General features: G+C 39.2%; 1 protein-coding gene across 1 annotated transcript in view; it reads left to right on the forward strand.

Annotated features, from left to right (window-relative positions):
- The window catches only part of spz6 (Spaetzle domain-containing protein 6), a 218,447-nt gene that overhangs the window by 180,147 nt on the left and 16,564 nt on the right, over nt 1-21,736 (forward strand). The gene's annotated exons all lie outside the window — the stretch shown is intronic.

The following is a 21,736-nucleotide window of genomic DNA, read 5'->3' on the forward strand; positions in this document are numbered from 1 at the left end:
GAAAATCAGTATGTAAAGTCAGAGAGTAAGGCCCTACAATCTAGGCTATAATTTTAAACAGTCTGGGTGAAATGGTAGTTTAGGAAAACCTAACTTGTAATCCTCAAATATCTATTTTATTAGTGGTCCTATCGATAAATATTACATGACCACCTGCAAAGTAATGTGTTGGTGCCAAGCTTTGAAATTACTCAATTTTTGACTGGTTGTGCCAAATTTGGTTATTATTTTCATCGATTCGGAATCAATCGTCCTGATGGCTACGTGTGTGTTTGTGGATTCTCACAAACAGTGGACCACCTACTGTTTGAATGTGCTGCATTTGAAAGAAAAAGGCATGACTTGAACTCTCATTTGAATTATTGAAACATTGCATTATCAAATCCCCTGTATCATTTGTTTAAGAAGCCATACTGTTACAAATATTTTATTAACTTCATCCACTTCATTTTCTGTCAATTAGATACATGAATTCATTTTCACTGTAAAACTGATATATGTATTTTAACTATAACCCTAGTATACTGTGTAAGATAGGCTTCCAAACTGCTTTGGATATTCAATAATAATAATAATAATAATAATAATAATAATAATAATAATAATGTTATAGAAAATACATTATAGATCATTTATAACCAAGATATTAATGATTTACACTTTTGTTATATAATCCATACGGACCCTGAGCTACGAGAAAATGGGTCGACATTGTAACTGTACCACCTCTTCAAAACACTTGAGGAGATGAAAGTTATTATCTTGGGACACATGAATATTAAATAAACTATTTGTGGCTTGCCCACAAATTGCCACGCAAATAGAAACAATTAACATTCCATGGCTTCCCATTTTTCTATGTAATGTTTGGGTGCCATGGTTACAGTTTTAAATAAAACTGTAAACCAAAATTTATATTTACTAGCATAGAGACTTACACTTAAATCACAGGGGTAGGATTTTAAATAATTAACCATTAAGTATCGCTTAAGAAAGAAAATTAACGCAATATAAAATACAAATGAATTTATTATGCAGAAAATGAGATGAATCGGAAAAGTTTCCTTAAAGCGTGGAGGAATTTAGAATTTACTGAATTTACTAATTGCTTGCTTTATCTAATTGAAGCTCGCCAATTGCAGCTTTCGTTGACGTCATCTGGTTTCCGTGGTTACTCGTTCTCTCCTTCTCGATGTAGAATTTGTTCCATGGACATCCTTCCTTCCTTCTCTGATATGGTACGGGCTATCTGGACTAACACTCCCTACTTGCCTAGTCTTTAAATTAGACATAGGCCCTATACTTGTGATAACTGATCAGCGTTGATCGTATGAGGAGAAAATTCAGAGATATGAATTTTTCCATATTAGTAGAAATCTCAATCCAACTGAGCTATACTATTTATACGGTACAGACTTGTACCAAAATTCTGTAGACTTGAACTAAACATAGTTCTTCGTCCACAATATTTACTGAATATTACACAAGCCATAAGCTTGTTTTGTTTCTCGTAGATCCGATAACATAACTGAAAGTAAGTACTGTATCGAAGTGATAACACATTGTACAAAAATAACGATGTCACGGAGCGACCACACACTGTTTCTAAAATCAAATCACGTCGTACAAAGTAGATGTTCACAGTAGAAGTGCTAGTGATGGAGTATCACGTAGTTAGGTTGTAAGGTTGTCAGCAGAAGTTGTACTTAGTTAGCTCCCGTTCTCGTGTTGAGAATCAGTATATATCCGGGCTCACCCCCACTCTTGGTAACAGTTCAATCTCAAAACTCATATACAACGAAGTATCTGATTCGATAGATCGAAGCATCAATTCCCCTTCTCTTCCTCCTCGACAAGTCCAGAAGGCGTGGCGAAGATATAGCTGACCTTCTTGCAAACCTCGCGCACGGGTCGCTGTTTACTAGCCTTGGTCATAAAATAAACCCATGACTAACGCAAAATCCCAAGCTTCAAGAATAACCCTCCATATACACAAAGATGAGATGAAATGAAAACAACTATGTCTCAAGATATTGACCGTATTTACAACGTAATGAATTCCTATCCTACATAATATAATAATTTCAATAATAAAACGATGTTATCATATATACAATATGATTCCAAAAAGCCTTGATTACAAATGATTGGCGTTGAATAAATATGTTATTACAAATAATTGCCGATGGCGGATAAACTTGATATCAAATGATATCGCGTAACATGATATTATATTAAATTAGTAGGGCAGGAGAAGCCTGGACGGTTACATACGCCCTCCTGTTATTTACAGATATAACATATATGAAAATAACACACTACAACAAAACGGCTGATATATACATCATTACATCTGACAAACACTTAATAAAAAAAACATACATAATCAAATCTTGTATCTCACTGTAGAGTGTCTATTTCAATGATACCAGATAACATTAGTAATAAATCCTGCCAATTTTCTTGCAAAAGTTTGTCAGCGACACTCATAATATTTACAACAGGTAAATAACTCTATGTTTGCACTTCACCATCAAAGTGTTCAGCAGTTCCAGGTTATATTATATATACACCACACACACACATGTAATCACACGTGGATTACCTCTCTTAGATGGCCGCAAGCAATTTCTTGTTTTCATTGCAAAAAAAAAATATACTTAGAAAATTATTGCATTAATTTCCTTCTGCAGTTTCAAAAAAAAATCCCAAGTTACTCATGGCTTCTACAATGGTGTCAGGTCTAAGTTCACAACCTATACATGAATTCACGTTTTCTAACTCAAGTACATTTAATGTTGTCAAAACAACACCTGGGAGACATTACACTTAATTCTCAGAAATATATCGTCTCAGAGAATGAATATTATAAGTGCCCAACATGACACGATTACCATCTTTCAATCTGTATGCACAAGGACCAACCCGACAATGAATCTGGAATGGACCCTGATACAACAAAAAGAATTTCTTCGTCACTTTCTCTTCACTGGATGAGAGCATGGGAACACGTAACAGAACAGAATCTCCTACCTGAAATTCGTCTAACACCTGACGTTTCTGCTGTCTGCTATGCTTCTCAGCCGCTTTAATCAAATTCTCTCTCGCTAATCTGACATATATCTGAGAGTCCCGCTGAGGTTCCTGTGTAATACCTAGTACTTTTGTCAGCTCATTCCTTGGATTGCTGCCAAAATGGACCTCTAATGGGGTGAATTTCGTACTATCATGCTGAACCATGTTAATCCATTTCTCAATCAATGCTAAAGAACCAACCCACGCAGTGTGCTTGTCATGAACTAAAGATCGAAACATCCTACCTAATTCCTTCATTGTGCGTTCACACATATTCCCTTGCGGATTCCTAATTGAGGAAAAAACATGTGTGATACCTAACTCTGTCATCGCAGCCTTCCACTTCTTCGATGTAAATTGAGATCCGCTATCAGATAATAACCTCCTAGGCGTACCTAATTCCTGAATATACTTGTCATTAATAATCTTACTGCAACTAAGACCTGTCGCTTTTCTCATCGGATACAATCTGACTAACTTGGAAAAAGCATCAATCACCATAAAAACGTATTGATAGCCATATTTACCATGAACTACGGGTCCAAATAAGTCAATACAAACAAGATCACCAGTTTTCTCAGTAATGACCGCTTGCCTAGGTCCTTCGAGAACCTATTGGGAGCTTTACTCCGTTGACATAAATCACAAGAGGAAATAGTTTTCCTAATTTCCCTTCCCATCTTATCCCATACAAAACTTCTCTGAATCTCATACAACACTTTACTGGCACCAAAATGTCCCAACTCCTTATGAATGAACCAAATTAATTCCGTTCTCAAAGACTTAGGTACACATATACGCCAACGATCGTCACCAAAATTCCTCGTTAAAAATTGATCAACCATTCTATAAGTGTGTCTACCTTTCTTCACACTTTCCTGATCTCCGTTCTCAAGTTCTCTTATCACATATTTACATTCATTATCCTGAGATTGTTCAAAACACATCTTCTTTAATTTATTCAAGGCTTCCTTATTGTCTTTAAGAAGACATGCACAGATTAAAATGCCTTCCTGGGTCTTAATAACACTACCTTCATTACACAAATCTCGGTCTCTGGATAGCAAATCGGCTAACACATTGTTCTTGCCTTTAATGTGTACCACTTTAAAATCATACTCTTGTATTGCTAAAATCCATGTACTGACCCTGTCCTGTTAGATGACAATTTACAAGTAGAAATAAAAGATAGCGCATGATGGTCGGTCCAGATCTCAAATTTAGTACCCAACACGTACATCCTGAACTTACTTAGAGAATAAATAATCGCTAAGAACTCTAATTCAGTAATCGTATAGCGTTTCTCAGCTGCACTAAGCCCTCTCAAAGCCAACGAAACAATCCCTAAGTTGTTCTCATCATCCTCCTGACATAGAACTCCAGCAATGCCACAATGTGATGCATCAGTTATTATAACATACTTCTTATCTCCTCTAGGATATTTCAGAATCACAGCTTTCCTAAAACCATCTTTTAGCTCTTCAAATGCCTTCTCATGGTATTCTGCCCACTTCCACTTATTGCCAGCTTTCAGCAAATCTCTAAACGGCTCTAATAAGTAGGAAAATCTTAAAATAAATCTTCTAAAAAAGTTACATACTCCAATGTATGATCTCAATTCTTTTATATTCCTGGGCCTTTTTGCATTCAATATTTTCTCTATTCTCGTGCTTTCTGGAGTCACACCTACTGCAGATACACGGTGTCCTAAAAAGATGACTTCGGGCTGACAAAAAATGCATTTCTCCAGTTTAAGAGTGAAACCTGCCTGTTCTAACTTGGTAAATACCCTGTCGAGATGTTCTAAATGCTCTTCAAGACTGCTAGACGAAATTACTAAATCATCAATATAAATAGTGGCATAGTGGTCAGCTTCGTTCCCCAGAGCAATATTCAAAGCACGAATTAAAGCAGAAGAACTAGTACGAGTACCATATGGGACACGACAGAATTGATACAGATTACTCTTGTGACTGAAAGCTGTTAAAGGTCTATCTTCCTCCCTTAACGGAATCTGCCAGAAACTACTACGTAAATCAACAGTAGAAAACCAAACTTTCCCTTGAAAATCCTGTATCAGCTCCTCTACAGTTAATGATTTTAATTAATCAGCAGCAATACGTCTGTTCATCTCCCTACCATCAATACACAAATGGACAGAACCGTCGTTCTTAGGCACAACCAATAAAGGATTGACACACTGACTACTCGAAACTTCAATAATACCATCCTCTAACATAGCTTCAATTTGATTGTCTACCGCTTTAGCATATTTATGTGGTATCGGATATCTCGGTCCAGCGAATATACTTTTATCCAGCACTGAAAATGAGTGTTCATACACATGTGTTTTGCCGGGTTTCGATGAAAATACTTCCTTGTGTTCTCTCAACACATACAACAATCGGTCCCTCTGACCTTCTTCCAAATTGCTACTATCTACCGCTTCTCTTAAAGCATCATCGTGGTTCTCCTCTAACCACACTTCACACAACTTAAAATCCGCTCTCTCGTCTTCATCTTTAGAAACCTCATTAACACACCACATGTTACAAACCTCCACTTTCGTCTGAACTTCGGCATCCCACGTGACTTTAACATCCTCATTATCCCACCTTAAATATACTATCGCATCATTGTAATCTAGCCGAGCTGAGTATAAACTTAGCCAGTCAGATCCCAAGATAACATCAAATATAAGATTCGGAATAACAAGACAGATCTGAATTTTTGACTTCCCGTTAATACAAATAGGTATGGCAACTTGTTTACATATTTGCTTGGATCTTTTACCTACAACAGTGACGATATATGTGGATTTCACAGGCATTTCTTCAATCTCAATATTCTCCTTTTTTCTGTACTCATACCACTTCAAACTTACACATGATCTTTGACTGCCTGAATCCAATAAAGCCTGATACTGCGCCCTCCATACAACGATCGTAACAACGGGGTTCTCACTTTTACTACCAACTTTGACTTGATCCATTTCCACCTCCCTTAATAACTCATCTCTAACATCGAGATCATAATCCATGTGCGTCATTACACAATTTCTCGCAACATGTTCTGAAGACTGATAATCTGATCTCTCATTACCGTCTACTATCAGTTTAAATTACTGTGTCTCCTTGTATCCTGATATCGGCTTGTACCTTCCTCTACTTTGCGTTCCCTCTGAACATTCCTATTTTGCTGGTGTGACTGATTACCTACAGGTTGTTGTCTCGGTTGAAACTGACCACGGTGATTGTGTTCTTGTCTTCTGGGTGGTGGTTGATAGTTTGTGTGTTCTCGTGTACTATTACTATTTCCTAACGCATCGAAACTTGCTAGCAATCTTTCCATTCCCTGAATAGACTCTATCTGTTGCATACAGCTAGCTTCGCGGATTTTGTTGGGAAAATGTCTGAGTAATAACTTCACAATATCTCTCTCCGCTGACATCCCATCTACGTTTTTACAAATCATAACGTGGGCTAAAAAATATTCGGTCATAGAAACTCCTTCGTGTGGCCTAAATTTCCCAAAGACAATGCGTTCTCTTTCCCTGCTTTGTATAGCTTCACTCCAAAATTTTTCCGTGAAATATTTCTGGAATTCCACCATACTGGTCATGCTGCTCTTATACACCGCAAACCATGATTTCGTTTCCCCTATAAAAGCTTTACCAATTATCTCTAACGCTTCTTCCCATTCAATGATTCCTTCTTCGATTCACTTTTCAAACTGTTTCTTAACAGTGTTTAAAAAATCTAAAGGGTTTGTCTGCCTCCCATTAAATTTAGGTAGTTCAGTTTCATATATGAAATTTGTACCATGGCACTGACTTCCTATATTACCTTGCTTTTCTCTGATTTCTTTACGTATTTGTGTCTCCGACCTCTCAATACGTTCATTAATTCTTTTCTCTCTAGTTTCTACGTCATTTGCAATGTGTTCCTGTATTTCCTTGGTGGCTTTAATTTCAATAGCATTTTCCTCTGCTTTCTTAAACTTTTCATTACATATTTTGGCATTAATCTCTACCTTACCACACAGATCATCGTATTGTTGTTGTACTTCTTCTCTAACTTTATTAACTTCTCCTACTTGTTCCTGAATTTTACAATTAATTGCTGTGATCTGCTGGTCTACTTCGCTCCTATGTTCAGTTAACTTACTTTCTACCACTTTCTCATGATGGCTACGTCTCATCTCCTGTTCCGCTAACTGATTCTCAAAAAGTTTCTGCTGCTCTAGTGCTTCATCTAATCTATGATCCAAAGCATCCATCCTAGCATTAACTTCTCTGCTAATTTCCGTTTTCGTCTGTTCTATCTCCTTTCTATTTTCTTTAATCTCTGTCTGCGTTTTCTCTACTTCCTTGCTAATTTCGGTTTTCGTTCTCTCTACTTCCTTCCTGATTTCATTAGTTTCCTTCTTAATTTCATCTATCACTTTCGTTTCCTTCCTAATTTCATCCGTTTGCTGTAATATCCCTTGCATCATTAAAAACAGTTGTCGAATATTCATTTCACTATTCGTATTACTTTCTTTCTCGCCCTCCATCCTGCCTACATCAGATTCTGTGCTATTTTCCATGCTCCCACCACTCTCTACCGTTTTATCTATTTCAATGCTTTCATCTACAACATTCCTAGAATTCAGTGTCTCGCCTCCCTTTACTAAGTTTCCGCTACGTAATTTCATGTCCTTTTCACCATGTGCAGCCATGATTCCCCCAAAATCACACATACAAATTATATGGACACTTACTTAAGCCCCACAAACACAGATTCTACTTTACTGCTTTCTTTCCACGAATACTTAATGGTTTTCGAGCTCCACGTTGGTGCGACAAATGTAACTGTACCACCTCTTCAAAACACTTGAGGAGATGAAAGTTATTATCTTGGGACACATGAATATTAAATAAACTATTTGTGGCTTGCCCGCAAATTGCCACGCAAATAGAAACAATTAACATTCCATGGTTTCCCATTTTTCTTTGTAATGTTTGGGTGCCATGGTTACAGTTTTAAATAAAACTGTAAACCAAAATTTATATTTACTAGCATAGAGACTTACACTTAAATCACAGGGGTAGGATTTTAAATAATTAACCATTAAGTATCGCTTAAGAAAGAAAATTAATGCAATATAAAATACAAATGAATTTATTATACAAAAAATGAGATGAATCGGAAAAGTTTCCTTAAAGCGTGGAGGAATTTAGAATTTACTGAATTTACTAATTGCTTGCTTTATCTAATTGAAGCTCGCCAATTGCAGCTTTCGTTGACGTCATCTGGTTTCCGTGGTTACTCGTTCTCTCCTTCTCGATGTAGAATTTGTTCCATGGACATCCTTCCTTCCTTCTCTGATATGGTACGGGCTATCTGGACTAACACTCCCTACTTGCCTAGTCTTTAAATTAGACATAGGCCCTATACTTGTGATAACTGATCAGCGTTGATCGTATGAGGAGAAAATTCAGAGATATGAATTTTTCCATATTAGTAGAAATCTCAATCCAACTGAGCTATACTATTTATACGGTACAGACTTGTACCAAAATTCTGTAGACTTGAACTAAACATAGTTCTTCGTCCACAATATTTACTGAATATTACACAAGCCATAAGCTTGTTTCGTTTCTCGTAGATCCGATAACATAACTGAAAGTAAGTACTGTATCGAAGTGATAACACATTGTACAAAAATAACGATGTCGCGGAGCGACCACACACTGTTTCTAAAATCAAATCACATCGTACAAAGTAGATGTTCACAGTAGAAGTGCTAGTGATGGAGTATCACATAGTTAGGTTGTAAGGTTGTCAGCAGAAGTTGTACTTAGCTCCCGTTCTCGTGTTGAGAATCAGTATATATCCGGGCTCACCCCCACTCTTGGTAACAGTTCAATCTCAAAACTCATATACAACGAAGTATCTGATTCGATAGATCGAAGCATCAACTCCCCTTCTCTTCCTCCTCGACAAGTCCAGAAGGTGTGGCGAAGATATAGCTGACCCTCTTGCAAGCCTCGCGCACGGGTCGCTGTTTACTAGCCTTGGTCATAAAATAAACCCACGACTAACGCAAAATCCCAAGCTTCAAGAATAACCCTCCGTATACACAAACATGAGATGAAATGAAAACAACTATGTCTCAACATACTGACCGTATTTACAACATAATGAATTCCTATCCTACATAATATAATAATTTAAATAATGAAACGATGTTATCATATATACAATATGATTCCAAAAAGCCTTGGTTACAAATGATTGACATTGAATAAATATGTTATTACAAATAATGGCCGATGATGGATAAACTTGATATCAAATGATATCGCGTAACATGATATTATATTAAATTAGTAGGGCTGGAGAAGCCTGGACGGTTACAACATAATTAAATTGAAATTGGTGTGTGAAGTCGGGAATATGTCACTAGAGTGTAGACTATAAATGGGTCAAATGGTAGTTTAGGGGAAGGCCTAATCTTCAATTCTCAAATGAACTTAGATTTTTGTTGCGTAGTCCATATCAGCACAGAGCACAGTTAACTTAGAGATGTTGTTCAATCGTGTTAACTGGCAATAGTGGTGGTTTCTGCCCTGATTGTCTTAAGGTTTATTGTCGAGCCCATATCGACAAGAATAATTGTGAAGATGACTACAAAAAGCCAATGGCCGTAGCTGTGTTGAAACACCGGATCCCGTGAGATCTCCAAAGTTAAGCAACATTGGGCGTGGTCAAGAGTTGGATGGGTTGCCACGCGCTGTTGGTGGGGGTAAGGGAATGGAGGAGCGGAAAGGAACTGGCCACCCTACCACACGTAAACTCCGGCTCAGGAACACCTCTGCGGAGGTTCGGACCTGCCTTCAGGCAGAATAACCCTTACCTTACCTACTATCAAAATGAGAGGAAAAAGTGATGAAGGAACGAAAAATAAGACAAGAGAAAGTCATGAAAGGAGGAAGGAAACTAAATGTGAAGGCCCACAAAACTAATCAACAATAACATTGTATTGGATATTGTTTGTTGTGATGTGCTTTGAGTCTACTGCTGCCACTCATGTCCGATAGATGGCATTACTGCTTGAGATAAGGGAGTTAGCTGAACAGCCTGCCTAAATATTGGCAGGGAGTAACTGGGGAGTTAGCATGCCATTCCTCTGGTTCGTTACAGTTTGTTCCTGATAAGTTATTGTTATAATAATTGGTAGATTGCTCACTTAACAGAGCAGTGCTTGTGGCTGGGTCATTCCTGCTGTGGAACTTGACGTGGTTTGAACAGCAGCGTAGTACAGTACTCTTCGTAAAAAGTCAGAAACTGTGCTCTTTTGAATTTGATCAAGCATTTTGTATGAGAGCATTGCTTTTGACAGCAACATTCCAGTCTGTTAATATTGTATTCTAACAAGAATACTGCCATCATTTTATTGTAGTTGGAATTAGTCTTGCGGTATTGTCTTCTTTTGTTCTCTCCTTTGATTTTGTTGACTCTAGTAATTCTCTTTTTGTCATTCTAATAAAAAATGCCCAAATCAATTGTGACTGGCAGTAGGCAGAGGGACCTGCCATGATAATGGAAAGTGCCCAACTTCATTTTGACAGGCAATAGGCAAGAGGGCCTGCCAATACAATGAAAACTCCCTAAAACGTTCTTCATACGAGAAAAGATGTATGGCAATTTTCCCATCCTGTTTCCCCAGTAACACTAAGAGCTATATAACTTAATAAAATTTTATTCACAGCATGTATACTACTTCATTTAGAAATCTGTACCAAATTTAGAATTCCATAGTGAAGTACGGGTATATCAGCCAGTGTAGAAGATAAAAGAATCATTTGCTTATATTCAATTATTCATATGTCTGACTCCTTGGCTTCGAGGCGTTCAGTTTGAGATCTAATCAGTGTGTGCAGCATTCCAACACTGCTTGGTGATCGTGATGACAGTTAACAGAAAGGCGTACACAGATTTCAACAGATTACACCGACAATGTCATGATGACTTGACACCCACTGACAATAAACAAATAAATTATTTGCATGAGTGAAGACACGTGACCGAGGTTCTGTGAGCCATGAGAGGGGATGGGGAGTGGCGCTGGTGTTGCAAACTCTTAGAACAATGCTCGACCTAGCAAAAGCCACAGCTTGACCTAATTAGTAGCCAGCATCCTCGTATCACTGCAGTACACGCTGCCCAGCATCACACTGATACATCGAACACTTAACGTTATCTCAATCAATTATTGATCAGTATTTCATGCCAGTGAAGAACAGACCTCTGAAGGATTATTATAAAACCTTAACGGAACATCCACTGGTAGCAACTAGCTTGTTCAGACTTTTAAAATGTATAATTTGTAGGCTCAAGGCACCCTTAAATCCAACAGTTGTATTCCTCCATATATCAAAAGGTCTACATTATACACTGACTGACAGAGCAAATGCAACACCAAGAAGGAGTGGTTCGAAAGGGATGAAAGTTGGGGAAAAAACAGAGACGGCACGGACGAATAATTGATGTTTATTTCAAACCAATATGCAGGTTACACAATGCGCACGGCATCGACTCAGTAGGATGTAGGACCACCGCGAGCGGCGATGCACGCAGAAACACGTCGAGGTACAGAGTCAATAAGAGTGCGGATGGTGTCCTGAAGGATGGTTCTCCATTCTCTGTCAACCATTTGCCACAGTTGGTCGTCCGTACGAGGCTGGGGCAGAGTTTGCAAAACTCGTCCAATGAGATCCCACACATGTTCGATTGGTGAGAGATCCAGAGAGTACGCTGGCCACGGAAGCATCTGTACACCTCGTAGAGCCTGTTGGGAGATGCGAGCAGTGTGTGGGCGGGCATTATCCTGCTGAAACAGAGCATTGGGCAGCCCCTGAAGGTACGGGAGTGCCACCGGCCGCAGCACATGCTGCACGTAGCGGTGGGCATTTAACGTGCCTTGAATACGCACTAGAGGTGACGTGGAATCATACGCAATAGCGCCCCAAACCATGATGCCGCGTTGTCTAGCGGTAGGGCGCTCCACAGTTACTGCCGGATTTGACCTTTCTCCACGCCGACGCCACACTCGTCTGCGGTGACTATCACTGACAGAACAGAAACGTGACTCATCGGAGAACACGACGTTCCGCCATTCCCTCATCCAAGTTGCTCTAGCCCGGCACCATGTCAGGCGTGCACGTCTATGCTGTGGAGTCAATGGTAGTCTTCTGAGCGTACGCCGGGAGTGCAGGCCTCCTTCAACCAATCGACGGGAAATTGTTCTGGTCGATATTGGAACAGCCAGGGTGTCTTGCACATGCTGAAGAATGGCGGTTGACGTGGCGTGCGGGGCTGCCACCGCTTGGCGGCAGATGCGCAGATCCTCGCGTGCTGACGTCACTCGGGCTGCGCCTGGACCCCTCGCACGTGCCACATGTCCCTGCGCCAACCATCTTCGCCACAGGTGCTGCACCGTGGACACATCCCTATGGGTATCGGCTGCGATTTGACGAAGCGACCAACCTGCCCTTCTCAGCCCGATCACCATACCCCTCGTAAAGTCGTCTGTCTGCTGGAAATGCCTCCGTTGATGGCGGCCTGGCATTCTTAGCTATACACGTGTCCTGTGGCACACAACAACACGTTCTACAATGACTGTCGGCTGAGAAATCACGGTACGAAGTGGGCCATTCACCAACGCCGTGTCCCATTTATCGTTCGCTACGTGCGCAGCACAGCGGCGCATTTCACATCATGAGCATACCTCAGTGACGTCAGTCTACCCTGCAATTGGCATAAAGTTCTGACCACTCCTTCTTGGTGTTGCATTTGCTCTGTCAGTCAGTGTATATATCGATCAGTGAGGTCTTATTTATTGAACATGATTTTTAAACCGGGTGGTCCACCAGCCCCTTGCAATCCAGTTTTATCCATCCCTTCAAATTTACTACAATTCTGAAAAATATTCTCCCTAATACCAACATAAATGGTCCATTATTGGGTATTATAAATTTTCCAGCTAACTCATTTCTTGTTGACAGCGTTTCGCCCCGTGTGCTAAGTTGGGGCTAGAAGACAGCAGGAATTGTGAGCGTCACTATTAATACATTATGGGTACCTCAAATGAACCTGTAAAAGGAGTACAGGTATGCAGAACACGTACTTTAAAACAGGAGGTGGACGCACAGACCAGGAGCATGATACTGTATGGGCTGGGAAGTGAATGCCATAGCTCACATGGCAAGTGGGCGGGGAGATACGTGATACTAGACAGTGCTTGAGGAAGGATATTTGAATCCCACAGAACAATGTGTTTTTTAACAGTCAGTTGCCTGGTTTGTGGTAAGGTTGGATACTTGATAGCTTCCAAGGACAAATTTGTTTATTTGTCCCTGTAAGAGACCGTAAGTATCGTTGCATTGGGTATGGTGCTAGATCTGTGGCCAGTTAGCTATGTTATAGTTGTTCAAAGCTTCGTAGACCACAGGTAGGGAAAAGTATGTTCCATTGGAACGATAACAACATGCGATGGCAGGTAAGTATGTAGCTTCACAAATGCAACGCCCCTAATAAGTATGAGTAAATGACGATGGTCATAGGGACGAGCGCTTACAAATAAATTTTCAGCAGAGCAAAAATAAGATAAGACAGTAAAACATACCCAAGGAAATAGACAAGAGGAAGCATGAAGGGACCAGGAGCCTACCCATTTATTGAGAGAGGACGGGATCAGGAAATTGCTTAGCAAACACACCAATAAATGACACCAGAAATATTCAAAAAATTTAAAATAAAATATAATAAATAAATCTTTTTACACTACAATTTAAACGTTTGGATAAAATTTAAATAACCTGAGAAAAGTATTGAACTTACAATTAGCACCCAACATTTAAGGTAAAATAAATATTCAGAAAACCAACGAATAATATAAGTAGAAGGAAATTCATTTCTAATAAATAAAATCATTCATTTCTTTACAAACAACCATTTTTATATACCTATATACTGATGCATCAGGAAAACTACATAGGTACCATGGTACTTACATGTTTGACATATTCTAAAATTCAATGAAATTTTAACATTTAAGCCCGAAAGGGGAGAATGGGGTTAGCAAATCGAGGACTGTGACAGCACCCGGTAGAAGTAAATGGCCCACACCAAACCCCGATACGAAGGCAGCACCACGGAACGTGACAGTCAAATCAAGCCACGATTACGAACATGTTACAATCACAAGCTCACACGGCACCGTTTAAAAGAAATATATCCCAAGTTACAATTAATTTTCAATCACCAAACCTTGGTAAACAAACGTAAACATGAGCCACAGTAACATCAGGAAAAGCACGAACAGATCACTTAGCATAACCCAGAACACAATATAGAACCAACAGATTCAGAAGAAAAAAAATCAGTACAACGAATAATTTATGGAGTATAATACACGATACAGTCATCGCGGCAGACACAATGCACACACCCATCACACTAATAATGTTACATAACTGTCAGGCACGAGGAGATAATAACAACAATACCCACACGGAAAGATAAGATAAGGAACCATCCTATTCTCCAGGGATGTCCAGCCCTCGACCTACTAAACGTTACTTGTATTGTTGAAACTGATAACATTTGTACGATATTACACCAACAATGGAGTGATATTTAATTTAAAGCCCTCAAAGGGAAAGAATATAACAAACCAGACTCAACTCAAGTATTCACCAAGAAAATTAAGCATAATTCAACTTACCAAAGGTGACTAATAATAATAATAATAATAATAATGTAAAAAAAAAGATTAAAGAAAATTATAGAGAGAAATGTAGGTGCAGTGTTAGGTCAAAATACGGGCACAGGATAGCCAAAACATGCGACAAGCAACACAATTCGCACAAGGAGACAAGCAGAAACACAAATATACGCCAACAATACAACACGTAAGAAAACGATAAAATGCCACAGTTAAAGAAAAGCGGCACACGCATACGGGCATTACAAAGAAAATCACAAGCAAAACACCGAAAGGTAAAGCCCGAGCGAAGAGAATGACAAATTTAAAACAAGGACGCGATAAAAATTTTCAAAATGTTATCTTAGCACAAGGATGGCCTACCGTTATATACCGCACGTACACTTGGAGCAGAACACGGCATCACAAAACTTAGATGTCCACAATGTTCATATTTCACACCAATTCGAATAGAACACACACACGCACAGTAAAATAATATTAATAGCAATGATACATTAAAATACTTACAAGCAGGTCTTATGCCAAGATAAACTCACCTCGTAGTTTGACCTAACATTTATCACTCCACAAGTACAATTGAAACTACTTATATAATTACATATTTACACATTAACACACATATTATACACCAAAATAAAATGTTTAAACTCCCATTACTCGATGTGGTTTTTTGTTTATCATCCAACACCAGTTGGAGTACACATCGTTCTGGTAACAGTCTCCGCAGCCATCATTGCTACAACCAGCCTCCAAGACTTCCTGCGCAGAATACAGCGCTACCAAGTTCGCCGCTAGGCGCGACACCTGGAAGACTAGATACGCGCCCTGGCGAGCAACTGTCACATCACACTCATTAGTATACTACATTCAATCTGATAGATAGCGTAGCAGTCCCCGTAGCTGGCCTACAGTGCAATTACACGTTTAGAAACTACACACATAGAGTAACCATACAACGGAAAGTTCATCTCTCCTCGTATAGGCAGAGCAGGTACTTAGTAGCCAAACGTCCAAGGTGCTAGGGCAGATATAATCCAAGTTCATGAAATACGAAGTCTTTCTTAATTTATACTTCAAATATAGTCGAACTCCAGCCTCATATGAACGTGGTAATATAATAGTTCAACACAGTTACTAGGCTGGGAACCCAAGGTCATTAGCAGAGAATAAGAATTACAAGTGTCAAAAATAGACACAATTTAAATAAATGTCCAATAACCGTAGATTGTCGAAGGTATATGATTCAATAAGAGTTTCTATTTTAATAACGCCACAGTCACCCCCCGCCGAAAGAGGACCACTGGGGGCCGAGATGAAGCAGGTAGCATACAGTCTTGTGCACTCAGGAAGGTGTCACTGCATCGCAGAGTACAAGAACGTTCAAGGATAGATATAAGTCCACAAGATATGTTCATAATGCATTTAGGCATCACCAGATTAGTGTCAGATTTTCTCGGCGTCGAGTATGGTTCCATTCATGCATATAGAATAACTTAGGAACAGTCTTACTTGGTCATTGATGGTTATGAATTTCATGTTTTTGGTCCGTATTGAACAATATATAAGTAATAATAATAATAACTTAAATGTTTCCACCTTTTCAATACAATATATTCACAAAATTACAAAATTATACGGTACTAGTTTCGACCCATCTAGGGGTCATCATCAGCCGTATTGGAGCAAAGATCATTTGTGGCGAAATCCTAAGACAATATTATTTCAAAGAATAACAAGTGAAATGAGATGTTATGGTAATAGTTAATAATACAAGGAATATACATAATAAGAGGTTTTTAACAAAGAATAAAGTATAAATGGGGTGTTGTAAAAATTATAATCTTGGAAATCAGTAAGTTCTTGTATTGAAATGAAATATGGCTTAGGAAGAGGGCTTAAGGTGGGGCTGAAGGGTGCAGGAGAAAGTGCAATTGTCTTGGAAAAGTACCTTTGATTAAATATAGGATTGAGTTTAGGTTGGAAGCATTATTGTTTCTGAGGAAAGTGATAAATAGATCGAAGAGTATGTTGGGTTTCTCTGAGATTTCATTGAGATTGTGACTGGCATTAAAGTATTGGTCTAGGTGTATGTAGTAATTTTCCATTATGTTCAGTAAAGGGCCCTTGTTTGCTAATACGAGGATGTCCATGTCTTGTTCAATATTGGTGAAATTATGGTTATAATCTTGCATGTGTTGGCCGATGGCTGAAAACTTGTTGTATTTTATTGCGTTAGTGTGCTTGTGATATCTGATAATGAAGTTTCTCCCGGTTTGCCCGATGTAGGTTTTTTTACAGGTGGTACATTTGATCCTATAAACTCCTGATTTTAAAAAACTGCTGGTCTTGTTGATGTGTGAAGTATTGTATAAAACATTCATGTTCTTATTGTTGGTTATGTTTTATACAATACTTCACACATCAACAAGACCAGCAGTTTTTTAAAATCAGGAGTTTATAGGATCAAATGTACCACCTGTAAAAAACCTACATCGGGCAAACCGGGAGAAACTTCATTATCAGATACCACGAGCACACTAACGCAATAAAATACAACAAGTTTTCAGCCATCGGCCAACACATGCAAGATTATAACCATAATTTCACCAATATTGAACAAGACATGGACATCCTCGTATTAGCAAACAAGGGCCCTTTACTGAACATAATGGAAAATTACTACATACACCTAGACCAATACTTTAATGCCAGTCACAATCTCAATGAAATCTCAGAGAAACCCAACATACTCTTCGATCTATTTATCACTTTCCTCAGAAAAAATAATGCAGCCAACCTAAACTCAATCCTATATTTAATCAAAGGTACTTTTCCAAGACAATTGCACTTTCTCCCGCACCCTTCAGCCCCGCCTTAAGCCCTCTTCCTAAGCCACATTTCATTTCAATACAAGAACTTACTGATTTCCATGATTATAATTTTTACAACACCCCATTTATACTTTATTCTTTGTTAAAAACCTCTTATTATGTATATTCCTTGTATTATTAACTATTACCATAACATCTCATTTCACTTGTTATTCTTTAAAATAATATTGTCTTAGGATTTCGCCACAAATGATCTTTGCTCCAATACGGCTGATGATGACCCCTAGATGAGTCGAAACTAGTACCGTATAATTTTGTAATTTTGTGAATATATTGTATTGAAAAGGTGGAAACATTTAAGTTATTATTATTATTATTACTTACTTGGTCATGGAGTGACATAGAAGAAACAACACAGGGCACACATGGACTGTTCAATGTGCAAGAAGACGGTGTTCAAATGGCCAGTAAGGACAGCGTACAACGCACCAGGTGGAAAACAGACACAAAACTTGCAACCAGCAGCACCAAATGTTGAGCTCCCATGACATCCTGTGATGTACCAGTCCTCGGGCGCTTCAGGAAACAGCAGCTTCAGGATGGAGTTTGCGCGCACAAGCTGCAACATGAACGAGGAAGCAGACAACGAGGGAACAAGCACACCACACATATACTAATAAATGCAAAATGGTCCCGTCACATATATTTAGGGTGTACATTTAATACGAACTGGGTTCTCATGACCCGGAGTAACGATAAGATTTTAGAAAAATCACGGGGCAATAGTAAGTTCCAACACTTACAGTGACATGAGATTTCATCCCAAAATTTTCATTTAAAAAAAATACGTGCACACAGCACGGGAAACAGTTTTAAAATTCGGCAAGGTCTACCATAACAGGTACCGACCCACAAAATAATTGCACGGAGTGATAAGGAGCACCAAACCCTCACTAATTACATTAGAAATACTTCTGCCATCAAGGCCATACACATGAAATGTTACATATTAAAACATACAATTAGAGTCTAACATTTACAACGGACATAAATTAATAATTTAAGCTGGTTTTACTTGGCTGAGATGAACTCGCCTGATTCTTTTAGAAATGGGATCATTTACCAAAACAGAAACAGGGGTCAAAAACTCTAAGATAGTACAAGGACCATGGAAACGGGGAGCAAGCTTACGACTGAATTTATCAACCGCCTTACTTAGGTAATGAGTCTTGATATAGACTTCGTCACCAACAGCCAGGTCAGTGGGTCGACGGCCCTTATTATACTGCTTTTCCACTTTAGCATGTGAAACTTTTAATCTATCTTTAGCTTTCTTCCACACTCTTTTAATCTCCTCAGGATCCTTTTTCTCAGGAAGCAATTCATCAATCCTCAACAGATTAGAAATGGGTGAAAAGGGGGTGAAGGAGAACATCAGTGACATAGGAGTTTGCATATGAGACTCATGAACAGCTGAATTTAATGCATATGTTAGCCAGTGCAGAGAGGAATCCCAATTTTGATGATCCTTATGATGGAACACAATCAACGCAGATTTAAGATTCCAATTCACTCTCTCAGCATACGATGGGGCAGGATGGTAGGGAGAAGTAGTGACATGGGAGATAGATAGATCAAAACAAAATTTCTTGAACAGATTACATGAGAAGTACTTAGCATTATCCGTTACCAAAAATTTAGGAGGCCCAAAAGAACTAAAGATGGAGTTTAAACATTTAATAACCGTAGGAGCGTTAGCCGACCGAGTCGAGAAGGTCCACGAAAAACGGGAATATCCGTCTACACACACAAGTATGAATCTGGAGCCTTGCCTCGAACGGGGTAATTGACCAACGAAGTCCACAAACAGTCTTTCTATGGGGGAGGAAGCTTGGGATGATGCTAACATACCAATTTTAGTGTTCAACGCCGGTTTGCTAATCGCACACACACGACAAGACCTTACCATTTCAGCAATTTGAAAATCCATGCCCTTCCAAATGAAGAAATGTCTGATTTTTTGACGGGTTTTGAAGATACCAAGATGTCCACCAATAGCAGAATTATGGTAGTATTGAAAAACAACCGGAATCAAGAGTTGAGGACATACAATTTTCTATTTCTTATCATTACGCGCCTTGCAACACAAGATACCATTACGCATACTATAGGGTTTTACCATTTTACCAGCTTTAATGTCATTGACGATCAAATTCAACTCAGGATCATTCTTCTGGTGCTTACTGATGTCCTGATATAACAGAGGGCAGTTGGATAATAGAGCATTGACACAACCGGAGACACAAAGACATGGCTGAGGGAGATCTACAGTTACAGGATCAATATTCTCAACAGGGGAGTCACCAAACATACGACTTAGACAGTCTGCAACCACATTATCAGTACCTTTTATATGACGTACTTCAAACTTGAAGGCAGAAATGCGAATTGCCCATCTAGTAAGACGACCAGTACGACGCGGGCGATTCAGAACCCAACTTAAGGCCATGTTATCAGTTTCCAAGAGAAAGGGGGCATGCTCAATATACATTCGAAATTTTTCTAAGGCAAAGATGACTGCCAAACATTCAAGTTCATACACGGAGTACTTAGATTCTAATGAACTCAATGCACGCGATGCATACGCAATGGGGCGTCTTCCCAGTTCAGACTCCTGAAGAAGAACACCAGCAACAGCCGAACAAGAAGCATCAGTCTGTACTATGAATTTTTTGGAGAAATCAGGAGTGGCCAAGACGGGAGAGTTAGCCAATGCGGTTTTCAATTTTTGGAAAGCTTCTTTTTGGGGTAGGTCCCATATAAATTTGGCATCTTTGCGTCTTAACGCATTGAGAGGGGCAGCGATTTCAGCGAAATTTGGCACAAATTTCCTAAAGAAGTTAGCCATGCCAATGAAACGAGCAACGTCTTTTTGGTTTTTGGGAGGAGGGAAGTCGTGAATGGTTTGAGTTCGACTTTTATCGATAGCAACCCCTTCGGGAGATACAATGTGGCCGAGAAAGGACATCTGGGGTTTTGCGAAAGACACCTTAGCGATTTTGACAGTCAGGCCAGCTTTCTTTAACCTAGTAAGTACCTCATGGATATGTTGGACATGTTCCTGGAAGGTTTCAGAATAAATTATCAAATCATCCAGATAATGATACACGTAGTGAAATTTAATGTCCGAAAGGATGGAATCTAGGAGGCGTGTGAGAATAGCAGCACCAGTCGACAAGCCGAACGGTACGCGACAGAATTCATACAGATTCCAGTCCGTCGCAAAGGCAGTAAGATGACGAGACTCTTCAGCAAGAGGAATCTGAAGATACGCGCTGTTCAAATCAAATGAAGTATAAAATTTAGCACCATGAAACCAGGAAAAACAAGAATGAATGTCAGGTAATGGTACAGACTGCAGAGCCACCTTGCGGTTTAATGCACGATAATCCACGACAGGATGATAACCACTGTTAGGTTTGGGCACAAGAAAGATGGGGGAGGAATAGGCAGAGGTGGATGGACGTATGACACCCTCATTCAACATATCTTGGATAATGTCTTTCAAAATTTTCATACGGGGAGGAGCCAAACGATAAGGAGGGGATCTGACAGGGATATTGTCGGACACATCAATTTTATACTCAAGGACGTTAGTTAATCCAAGCTTATCGGTGAAAACGTCCGGAAATTTTGCACACAAATCGCGGATCTGTACAGCTTGGTCATCAGGTAAATGCTGCAAGTTAATTTGGGCGGTTTCAACATTAGAAGCACTCTCAACAGAAGCAATTAGACTGGATGGAATAATATGCCTGCCAATTAAAGGAACATTCGAGTCAGGAGAAAACTTGAAAAATAATTTTCTTTCCTGAAGGTCAATCACTAAACCAACATGGGTCAAGAAGTCAGCTCCTAAAATAAGATCACAACACAATTCCCTAACTACTATCAACTTAAATTTCCACGTGAAGTTTACAATTCTGATTTTGACAAGAATAGATCCAACAACACATACGGTAGAACTGTTAGCTGTGACACAATTTATAGATACC

Source organism: Anabrus simplex, chromosome 1 (genome assembly GCF_040414725.1).
Source record: "Anabrus simplex isolate iqAnaSimp1 chromosome 1, ASM4041472v1, whole genome shotgun sequence".
Classification (NCBI taxonomy): domain Eukaryota; kingdom Metazoa; phylum Arthropoda; class Insecta; order Orthoptera; family Tettigoniidae; genus Anabrus; species Anabrus simplex.